The sequence below is a fragment of the Pygocentrus nattereri genome, chromosome 10, assembly GCF_015220715.1.
Source record: "Pygocentrus nattereri isolate fPygNat1 chromosome 10, fPygNat1.pri, whole genome shotgun sequence".
NCBI classification, from domain to species: Eukaryota; Metazoa; Chordata; class Actinopteri; order Characiformes; family Serrasalmidae; genus Pygocentrus; species Pygocentrus nattereri.
In genome coordinates this window covers 44,644,180-44,655,218 of record NC_051220.1, presented here as the reverse complement: position 1 = coordinate 44,655,218, position 11,039 = coordinate 44,644,180, and positions in this window count along the sequence as shown.

Below are 11,039 nucleotides of genomic sequence, written 5' to 3'. Positions count from 1 at the left end.
GTGTGTGTGTTTGCAGGCGTGTATGTGTGTGTGTGTGTGTGTGCGTGTGCATGTGTGAGTGTGTTTGCAGGTGTGTGTGTATGTGTGTGTGTGCATGTGTGAGTGTGTTTGCAGGTGTGTGTTTGTGTGTGTGTGTAGGTGTGTGTTTGAGGCACCAAAGCCTTCTCACTGAAATAGAGAAGAAATGTATCATTCATCACACAACCAATTACTGCGATGTGGGGTGGGGGGGGGCAGAACAGAGACAGAAGGATGGAGGGATTGGAGGAGAAATTGGAGGAGAGATTGAAGGAGAGAGTGGGTAATAACCTTAAATAGCAGGACGTAAAGCAGACAAATAGAGGGATGGGGTTTAATAGAGGAGAGACGGGTGTCCTATAGAAAAGATTAAAGAGTGCGTGATCAGAGAAGAGAGGAACGGATAATATGAAAGAGAGAGAGAGAGAGAGAGAGAGAGGGGTGAGAGAGGGTGAGAGAGAGAGACATCCAGAGGAAGGGATGAGGGATATGTTACAGTAAAGTGATGGAATGGCAAGAGAGAAAATAGATTGATGCCTGAGAAATGGATCAGAATAGAGGGGGAAGGGTGTCAGTAGGAGAGAAGGAGGTGTGAAACAGAAAGAGGAGCAATGGGGGATCAGGAGGAGGAGAGAAAACAGAAACGATGGAGTCATAAGAAAAAAAATCCTCATTTATTTAACAAATAAAATAAATTCTCTTCATATCAACAGAAATATTCAAATATATGAGACTCTATGACTGTAATTATACAAAGATGTAAAATGAAAAAACAAACAGCTGATTGTAAACAGGATGTTCACGATTGAACAGCTGTAACAGTGGCAGACAGAAACAGACGCTTGCAGACGAGGCTGGAATTTCCAGCCATACCGGAGTGAGATGTGACAACAATACAGCGTCAGTAGTGTTAAATTCCAATAATCCAACCGAGGACCAAACTTAGTAAACAGAAATACACACTCAGTAATACAAGCTCAGTAACACACACTCACTAATACGCACACTCGCTAATACACATACTCACTAATACAAGCTCAGTAACACACACTCACTAATACGCACACTCACTAATACACATACTCACTAATACAAGCTCAGTAACACACACTCACTAATACACACACTCACTAATACACACACTCACTAATACAAGTTCAGTAACGCACACTCACTAATACACATACTCACTAATACAAGCTCAGTCATACACACTCACTAATACACACACTCACTAATACACATACTCACTAATACAAGCTCAGTCATACACACTCACTAATACACACACTCACTAATACACATACTCACTAATACAAGCTCAGTAACGCACACTCACTAATACACATACTCACTAATACACATACTCACTAATACAAGCTCAGTAACACACACTCACTAATGCGCACACTCACTAATACACATACTCACTAATACAAGCTCAGTAACGCACACTCACTAATACACATACTCACTAATACAAGCTCAATAACACACACTCACTAATACACATACTCACTAATACACATACTCACTAATACAAGCTCAGTAACACACACTCACTAATACGCACACTCACTAATACACATACTCACTAATACAAGCTCAGTAACACACACTCACTAACACGCACGCTCACTAATACACATACTCACTAATACACATACTCACTAATACAAGCTCAGTAATGCACACTCACTAATACACATACTCACTAATACACATACTCACTAATACACATACTCACTAATACAAGCTCAGTAACACACACTTACTAATATGCACACTCGCTAATACACACACTCACTAAGACACATACTCACTAATACACACACTCACTAAAATACACATTCACTAATATACACACACTCAGTAATATACACACTCAGTAATATACACACTCACTAATACACACATTCACTAATATACACTCGCATTAATATACACACACTAATATACACACACTAATACACACTAATACACATACTAATGCACACACTCACTAATACACACACTCAGTAATATACACACTAATACACACTAACATTCACACTCACTAATATACACACTCACTAATACACACATTCACTAATATACACTCTCATTAATATACACACACTAATACACACATTCAGTAATATACACTCACTAATACACACTAATATACATACTAATACACACACTGACTAATATACACACTCACTAATACACACATTCACTAATATACACGCTCATTAATATACACACTCACTAATATAAACACTAATACACACACTCATTAATATACACACTCACTAATACACATACTCACTAATACGAGCTCGCTAATAAAAACTCACTAATACACACCCACTAATATACACACACTCAGCTTTCAGCTCAGTTTAAACCCTGTTAGCTCTGCTGTTTTTCTCACCTCTAATGCTGCTCTGTTACCCTCATTTCATCTTTGATTTTTAATTTAATTATTCAGTTTTCGTTGTTTTAGTCAAGTTTTTTATTTCTGTTCTACATCTTTTTAAATTATAATGTGAATTATCTTGGGATCTTCTCATCTGTACAGGACTTTGAATGACTGCAGTTTATGGAGGTGCTCTATAAATAAATAAAGTGTGTATTAGTGTGAATTAGTGTATATTGGTGTATATTAATGTGTATACAGTCCATGTTCGTCATTGTGTATTTGAATATGTATAATGTGTTATAGTTTTGTGTTTTTGAATGTGTTCAAGAGAAGATGGCCTGTGTGTGTGTGTGTGTGTGTGTGTGTGTGTGTGTGTGTGTGTGTGTGTGTGTGTGTGTGTGTGTGTGTGTGTGTCTGTTTATCAGTGTAAATGAAATGAAATGAGGTTGATCCCCCAACACCCCCAGGTTACTCCACCCCACAGCTCTCCTGGGACACCGCATAATAACACACATTGACACACATCTCATTAACAAATCCATTTAATCAGCTCTGTGCCATCTCACACACACACACACACACACTCAGACACACACATACACTCACACTTTACCCTGAGTGCTTCCGTTACCCACACCCACCCCCCACGCACACACAATGTTTGGGGAGCAGATGTAGTATTGAGTGTGTGTGTGTGTGTGTGTGTGTGTGTGTGTGTGTGTGTGTGTGTGTGTGTGTGTGTGTGTGTGTGTGTATGTGTGTGTGTGTTGTATGGGTGAGATCACTGGAGTGTGTGTCATGTTTCACACACCCACCAGGCCAGATATCACTGTAACAAGCACACACACAAAGATATCAGTGAACCTCTGTGATTGCATCGGAAGGTCAGTATTATTTTTATGTATTTATCTTTTTTTGTCACTGTAGCTCTAAAATCCTGAAGATGTGGAGCTAAAGGAGTTTATTTTGATGCTTATTTATTTCTGTGGTCATGTTAATAGAACACAATGATGTTTACCATTTTAGTCATTTACACTGTATTATAGGCATGATCATCACAACAGTAGCTTGTAGCTTTCTGCTCTTACAGCCTTACAAGCATCATCCTGCCCTTACGAACTTACAGCCATTGTCCTGCTCATACAGCTTTACAAGCATTGTCCTGCCCTTATGACCTTACAGCCATTGTCCTGCTCTTACAGCTTTACAAGCATTGTCCTGCCCTTATGACCTTACAGGCATCATTCTGCTCTTACAGCTTATCAAGCATTGTCCTGCCCTCACAACCTTGCAGGCATTGCTCTGCACTTACAGGTTTACAAGAATCATCCTGCCCTTACGACTTTACAAGCATCATTCTGCTCTTACAGGTTTACAAGAACTCCCTTTCTCTTACAGCCTATCAGGCATCACCTTGCTCTTGTGGCCTTACAGGCATCATTCTGCTCTTGCATCCTTGTAAGCCTCATCCTGCCCTTATGAGCTTACAGGCATCATTCTGCTCTTACAGCTTTACAAGCATCGTCCTGCCCTCACAACCTTACAGGCATTGTCCTGCTGTTACAGCCTTACAGGCATCATCCTGCTCTTGTGTCCTTACAGGCATCATTCTGCTCTTATATACTTGCTAGCATCCTCCTGCCCTTATGACATTACAGGCATCATTCTGCTCTTACAGCTTATCAAGCATTGTCCTGCCCTTACAACCTTGCAGGCATTGCTCTGCACTTACAGGTTTACAAGAATCGTCCTGCCCTTACAACTTTACAGGCATCATTCTGCTCTTACAGGTTTACAAGCACTTGCTTTTGCACAAGTCTTGCTTTTGCAGCCTTAGAGGCATTGTCCTGCTGTTACAGCCTTACAGGCATCATCCTGCTCGTGTGGTCTTACAGGTATCAGTCTGCTCTTACACTCTTGCAAGCATTCTCCTGCCTTTATGACCTTAAAGGCATTATTGTGCTCTTACAGCTTTAAAAACATTATCCTGTTCTTGCAGCCTTGCAGGCATCATTATGCTCCTACAGCTTTACAAGCACTGTCTTTCTCTGACAGCTTTACAAGCATCGTCCTGCCCTTACAACCTTACAGGCATCATTCTGCTCTTACAGCTTTACAAGTATTCTCCTGCCCTTATGACCTTGCAGGTATCTTTTTACTCTTACAGCTTTACAAGCCTTGTCCTGCCCTTACAACCTTAGAGGCATCATTCTGCTCTTACAGTTTTGCAAGCATGGTCCTGCCCTTACAACTTTGCAGGCATTGCTCTGAACTTACAGGTTTACAAGCATCGTCCTGCCCTTATGACCTTACAGGCATCATTCTGCTCTTACAGCTTTACAAGCACTGTCTTGCTTTTGCAGCCTTACAGGCATTGTCCTGCTGTTACAGCCTTACAGGCATCATCCTGCTCTTGTGGTCTTACAGGCATCAGTCTGCTCTTACAGCCTTGCAAGCATTGTCCTGCCCTTATGACCTTGCAGGAATCTTTCTTCACTTAAAGCTTTACAAGCATTATCCTGCCCTTATGACCTTGCAGGCATCTTTTTACTCTTACAGCTTTACAAGCCTTGTTCTGCCCTTACAACCTTACAGGCATCATTCTGCTCTCACAGCTTTGCAAGCATTGTCCTGCCCATAAAAACCTTGCAGGCATTGCTCTGAACTTACAGGTTTACAAGCATCGTCCTGCCCTTATGACATTACAGGCATCATTTTTCCCCTTACATCCTTACAGGCTTCATCCTGCCTTAACAAACTTACAAGCATCATTCTGCTCTTACAGCCTTACAAGCGTCACCCTTCCCTTGTTACCTTACAGGCATCATTCTGCTCTTACAGCCTTACAAGCATCCTCCTGCCTTTATGACCTTACAAGCATCATTCTGCTCTTACAGCTTTCAGCTTTAAAAGCATTGTCCTGCCCTTATGATATTACAGGCCTCATTACAAGCGTCTGGTGGCCGGGCATTTACTCATGGTGCCCGGCCGGGCCCAGCCCGTAGGAGTTATATGAGTCCCCCCTCCCATCGACCCACCACCAATGGGAGGGGCAGTAGTAGGGGTTCGGTGCATTGTGGATCGGGCAGTGTCCGAAGGCGTGGGCCTTGGCGTTCTGATCCTCGGTTGCTGAAACTGGCTTTTGGAACTTGGAACGTTACCTCACTGTCGGGGAAGGAGCCTGAGTTGGTGCGCGAGGTTGAGAGATACCGGCTAGATATAGTCGGGCTCACCTCAACACACAGCTTGGGCTCTGGGTCCAATCTCCTTGAGAGGGGCTGGACTTTATTCTTTTCTGGAGTTGCCCATGGTGAGAGGCGGCGGGCAGGTGTGGGCTTTCTCATAGCCCCTCGACTCGGTGCCTGTATGTTTGGGTTTTCTCCGGTGGACGAGAGGGTAGCTTCCCTACGCCTTCGGGTTGGGGAATGGGTCCTGACTGTTGTCTGTGCTTATGCACCGAACAGCAGTTCAGAGTACCCAGCCTTCTTAGAGTCCTTGGGAAGGGTGCTTGAAAGTGCTCCTCCTGGAGACTCTATTGTCCTACTGGGGGACTTCAACGCTCACGTGGGCAATGACAGTGAGACCTGGAGGGGTGTGATTGGGAGGAATGGCCTCTCTGATCTGAACCCGAGTGGTGTTCAGTTTTTGGACTTCTGCGCAAACCACAGTTTGTCCATCACGAACACCATGTTTGAACACAAGGATGTCCATAAGTGCACATGGCACCAGGACACCCTAGGCCGCAGTTCAATGATTGACTTTGTAGTCGTGTCATCGGACTTGCGGCCATGTGTTTTGGACACTCGGGTAAAGAGAGGAGCTGAGCTGTCAACTGATCACCACCTGGTGGTGAGTTGGATCAGGTGGTGGGGGAAGATGCCGGTCAGACCAGGCAAGCCCAAACGCATAGTGAGGGTTTGCTGGGAACGTCTAGCAGAAGAACCTGTCAGATTGATCTTCAACTCACACCTCCGTCAGAACTTTGACCAGATATCGGGGAGGTGGGGGACTCAGAATGGGCCATGTTCCATTCCTCCATTGCTGAAGCGGCTGACTGTAGCTGTGGCCGTAAGGTAGTTGGTGCCTGTCGGGGCGGTAATCCTCGAACCCGGTGGTGGACACCCCAGGTGAGAGATGCCGTCAAGCTGAAGAAGGAGTCCTACCAGCCATGGTTGGCCTGTGGGACACCAGAGGCAGCTGGCAGGTATCGACAGGCCAAGCGATCTGCGGCTTCAGTTGTTGCCAAGGCAAAAACCCGTGTATGGGAGGAGTTTGGTGAGGCCTTGGAAACTGACTTTAAGTCGGCTCCGAAAAGATTCTGGCAAACTGTCAGGTGACTCAGAAGGGGAAAGCAGTGTGGCACTAGCACTGTATATAGTGGAGATGGTGTGCTGCTGACTTCGACTGAAGACGTCATTGGGCGGTGGAAGGAATACTTTGAGGACCTTCTCAATCCCACCGACACGTTCTCCAGTGAGGAGGCTGAGTCTGGGGACATGGGAATAGGCTTGTCCATTACTGAGGCCGAAGTCGCTAAGGTAGTTAAGAAGCTCCTTGATCCGCCCTGAGTTCCTCAAGGCTCTGGATGTTGTGGGGCTGTCTTGGCTGACACGCCTTTTCAACATTGCGTGGACATCGGGGGCGGTGCCACTGGATTGGCAGACTGGGGTGGTGGTCCCTCTTTTTAAAAAAGGGGACCGGAGGGTGTGTTCCAACTACAGGGGAATCACACTCCTCAGCCTCCCTGGCAAGGTCTATGCAGGGGTACTGGAGAAGAGAGTCCGGCTTATAGTCGAACCTCGGATCCAGGAGGAACAGTGCGGGTTCCGCCCTGGTCGTGGAACACTGGACCAACTCTTCACCCTCTCCAGGATTCTGGAGGGTTCATGGGAGTTTGCCCAACCAGTCCACATGTGCTTTGTGGATCTGGAGAAGGCATTCGACTGTGTTCCCTGGGGTATTCTGTGGGAGGTGCTTCGGGAGTACGGGGTACATGGCTCTTTGCTACGAGCCATTCAGGCCCTGTACAAACAAAGCTGGAGTTTGGTTCGCATAGCCGGCAGTAAGTCAGACTCGTTCCCAGTGAGAGTTGGACTCCGTCAGGGCTGCCCTTTGTCACCGATTCTATTCATAATTTTTATGGATAGAATTTCTAGGCGCAGTCAAGGGATGGAGGGTGTCCGGTTTGGTGACCTCAGGGTCACATCACTGCTGTTTGCAGATGATGTGGTCCTATTGGGGACATCAGGCCACGAACTTCAGCTTTCGCTGGATCGGTTTGCAGCCGAGTGTGAAGCGGCTGGGATGAGAATCAGTACCTCTAAATCCGAGACCATGGTTCTCAGGCGGAAAAGGGTGGAGAGCCCTCTCTGGGTCGGGGATAGGCTCTTGCCTCAAGTGGAGGAGTTCAAGTATCTCGGGGTCTTGTTCACGAGTGATGGTACAAGGGAGCAGGAGATTGACAGGCGGATTGGTGCTGGGTCAGCAGTGATGCGGGCTCTTTACCGGTCTGCTGTGGTAAAGAAAGAGCTGAGCCATAAGGCAAGGCTCTCGATTTACCGGTCGATCTACGTTCCCACCCTCACCTATGGTCATGAGCTTTGGGTAATGACCGAAAGAATAAGATCGTGAATACAAGCGGCCAAAATGAGTTTCCTCCGCAGGGTGTCTGGACTCTCCCTTAGAGATAGGGTGAGAAGTTCAGTCATCCGGGAGGGACTCGGAGTAGAGCCGCTGCTTCTTCACGTCGAGAGGAGCCAGCTGAGGTGGTTCGGGCATCTGGTTAGGATGCCTCCTGGACGCCTCCCTCGGGAGGTGTCACAGGCGAGTCCACCTGGGAGGAGACCCCGGGGAAGACCCAGGAAACGCTGGCGCGACTATATCGCCCAGCTGGCCTGGGAGCGCCTCGGAATCCCCCTTGGAGAGCTGGTGGAAGTGGCTGGGGAAAGGGAGGTCTGGGCTTCATTGCTTAGGATGCTGCCCCCGCGACCCGAACCCCGGACAAGCGGAAGATAATGGATGGATGGATGGATGGATGGATCCTTACAAGCATCATCCTGCCCTTACGACCTTACAGTCATCATTCTTCTCTTACAGCTTTATGAGCTACAAGTCTTGCTCTCACAGCCTTACAGGCATTGTCCTGCTGTTACAGCCTTACAGGCATCATCCTGCTCTTGTGTCCTTACAGGCATCATTCTGCTCTTACAGCTTTACAAGCTTCATCCTTTTCTTACAGCTGTACAGGCATCATCCTTCTTTTATGTCCTAACAGACATGATTTTGCTATAGAAACAAAGATTTTAAAATAAATTTTGGTATTACAGTCTTATGTACGGTTAATCAGCTTTTACAGCTTCATAGGCCCAACCCTGAAGTTATAGAAATAATCCTACACAATCCTTACACCCGTAAAGGCATAATCCAGTTGTTACAGCATTACAAGTATAAACTTGCTGTTACAGCCTTACTGCTAAACTCTCCTGTTTCACCTTTACAGAGTAAGTCCTGCTAATGTAAAAGTTAAGATTCAGTTTTGGTTCCTTAGTAATGTTCTTTCATTTTACAGTTAAAGGAAAAATACTAACACTAGCATAGTTATCTTATTTTAGAGCATTTGCTCAAGACTCATGTAAAGAGAGCAGCAGCTCACAGTAGATGTTCTGGTTCTCTTTTGCTCCTGAAATGAAATTATGATATTTGACAGAGGAACAGCCACAAGCAGACAAACATGGGCTTTAACAGGGGAACGATCAGAACACTTTACACTGTTTATCTGAGTTAAATATGTGTTAATAGTGTGTGTGTGTGTGTGTGTGTGTGTGTGTGTGTGTGTGTGTGTGTGTGTGTGTGTTGTGCAAGTGTAGAAACATCCAGTGATTCAAAGAATGAATTATTAAGAAGAACACAAGAGAATGGAAACAGTGTGTGATCAAAAGAAATAACCAGGCCAGAGAGAGGGGGGGGGCAGAGAGAGAGGGAGAGAGTGTGTGAGAGAGATGGAGAGAGAAAGAGAGAGAGAGAGTTGGAAAGACAGAGAGGGAGAGAGAGAAAGAGTGAAAGAGAATGAGAGAGGGAGAGAAATGGAGAGAGAGAGAGATGCGGGGAGAGAGAGGGAGAGGGGGGAGAGGTAGACAGAGGGAGAGAGAGAAACTGAGTGAAAGAGAGTGAGAGACAGAGAGAGAGGGAGAGAGAGGTACACAGAGAGTGAGAGAGAGACAAAGAGAGAGAAAGAAAGAGAGACAGAGAGAGAGGGAGAGAGATGGAGAGAGAGGGAGAGAGGGATAGAGAGAGGGAGAGAGAGATGCAGAGAGAGAGAGGGAGGGGGAGGGAAAGAGGGAGAGAGAGAGAGAGAGAGGCGGGGAGAGAGAGGGAGAGAGGGGGAGAGGTAGACAGAGGGAGAGAGAGAAACTGAGTGAAAGAGAGTGAGAGACACAGAGAGAGGGAGAGAGAGGTACACAGAGAGTGAGAGAGAGAGACAAAGAGAGAGAAAGAAAGAGAGAGACAGAGAGAGAGGGAGAGAGATGGAGAGAGAGAGAGGGAGAGAGACAGAGAGAGAGGGAGAGGGAGAGAGATGGAGAGAGAGAGAGGGAGAGAGGGATAGAGAGAGGGAGAGTGATGCAGAAAGAGAGAGGGAGAGGGAGAGAGAAGGAGAGGGAGAGAGAGAGAGCTTTAGTTTAAACTGAGCAGGACTGCAGTGCAAGTGCGGTTTAGGTTAATCAGGCGGTGGCTGTGATCAGATGTATCTCCAGCTCTCCGGAACGTCTGAGGAAGTTCAAAGCGGTGTAAAGTGGGACAGGTCCATCCAGACCCGACTCGCTCTCTCAGGGCGTTAGAAGCCACCCAGAGTCTCAGCCTGGCCGACTCAGAGAGAGATTTCTGTGCGGACGGTTTTGGCCGGACTCCAGCGAGCTCGTTTAAAGAGCAGAGGATGAAGTGAGGAGCTCTGACGAAGCTCCAGTGGCTCATTTCAACAGATCAGTTCTGCAGGAAGTCTCTGAGTGTCTGCTCGCTCACAGAGCCTCAACTGTCTAACGGTGTTTATACTGATGTGTGTGGACATGTGAGAGTTACTGCACACACAAGACAGTTCATTCAGGGGCTCGGGCGTAACATCACAGACTATCAGGAAAAAATAAATAACTTCGGAACTAAAATCTTAAAAATGTTATTTTCTGCAGTGCTGAACTATTAACTATATATAAATAACTTATAAACACTAAGAATAACGTTTCATTAAATCATTGTTAGGAGCAGCACTTTCCATGTCCTGCACAAATGTTATGAAATTATTCCTAAATATCCATATTTTTTATTTCAGTAGGCAATTTTACTGTACACACACACACACACACCCACACACACACACACACATACAACACACACACACTCACATATTCACACACACTCACACACACACACTCACACACACTCACATATTCACACACACTCACACACACACACTCACACACACTCACATACACACACTCACACACACACACATACAACACACACACTCACATATTCACACACACTCACACACATACAACACACACACACACACTCACATACACACACTCAAACACACACACACAACACACACACACACACATACAAC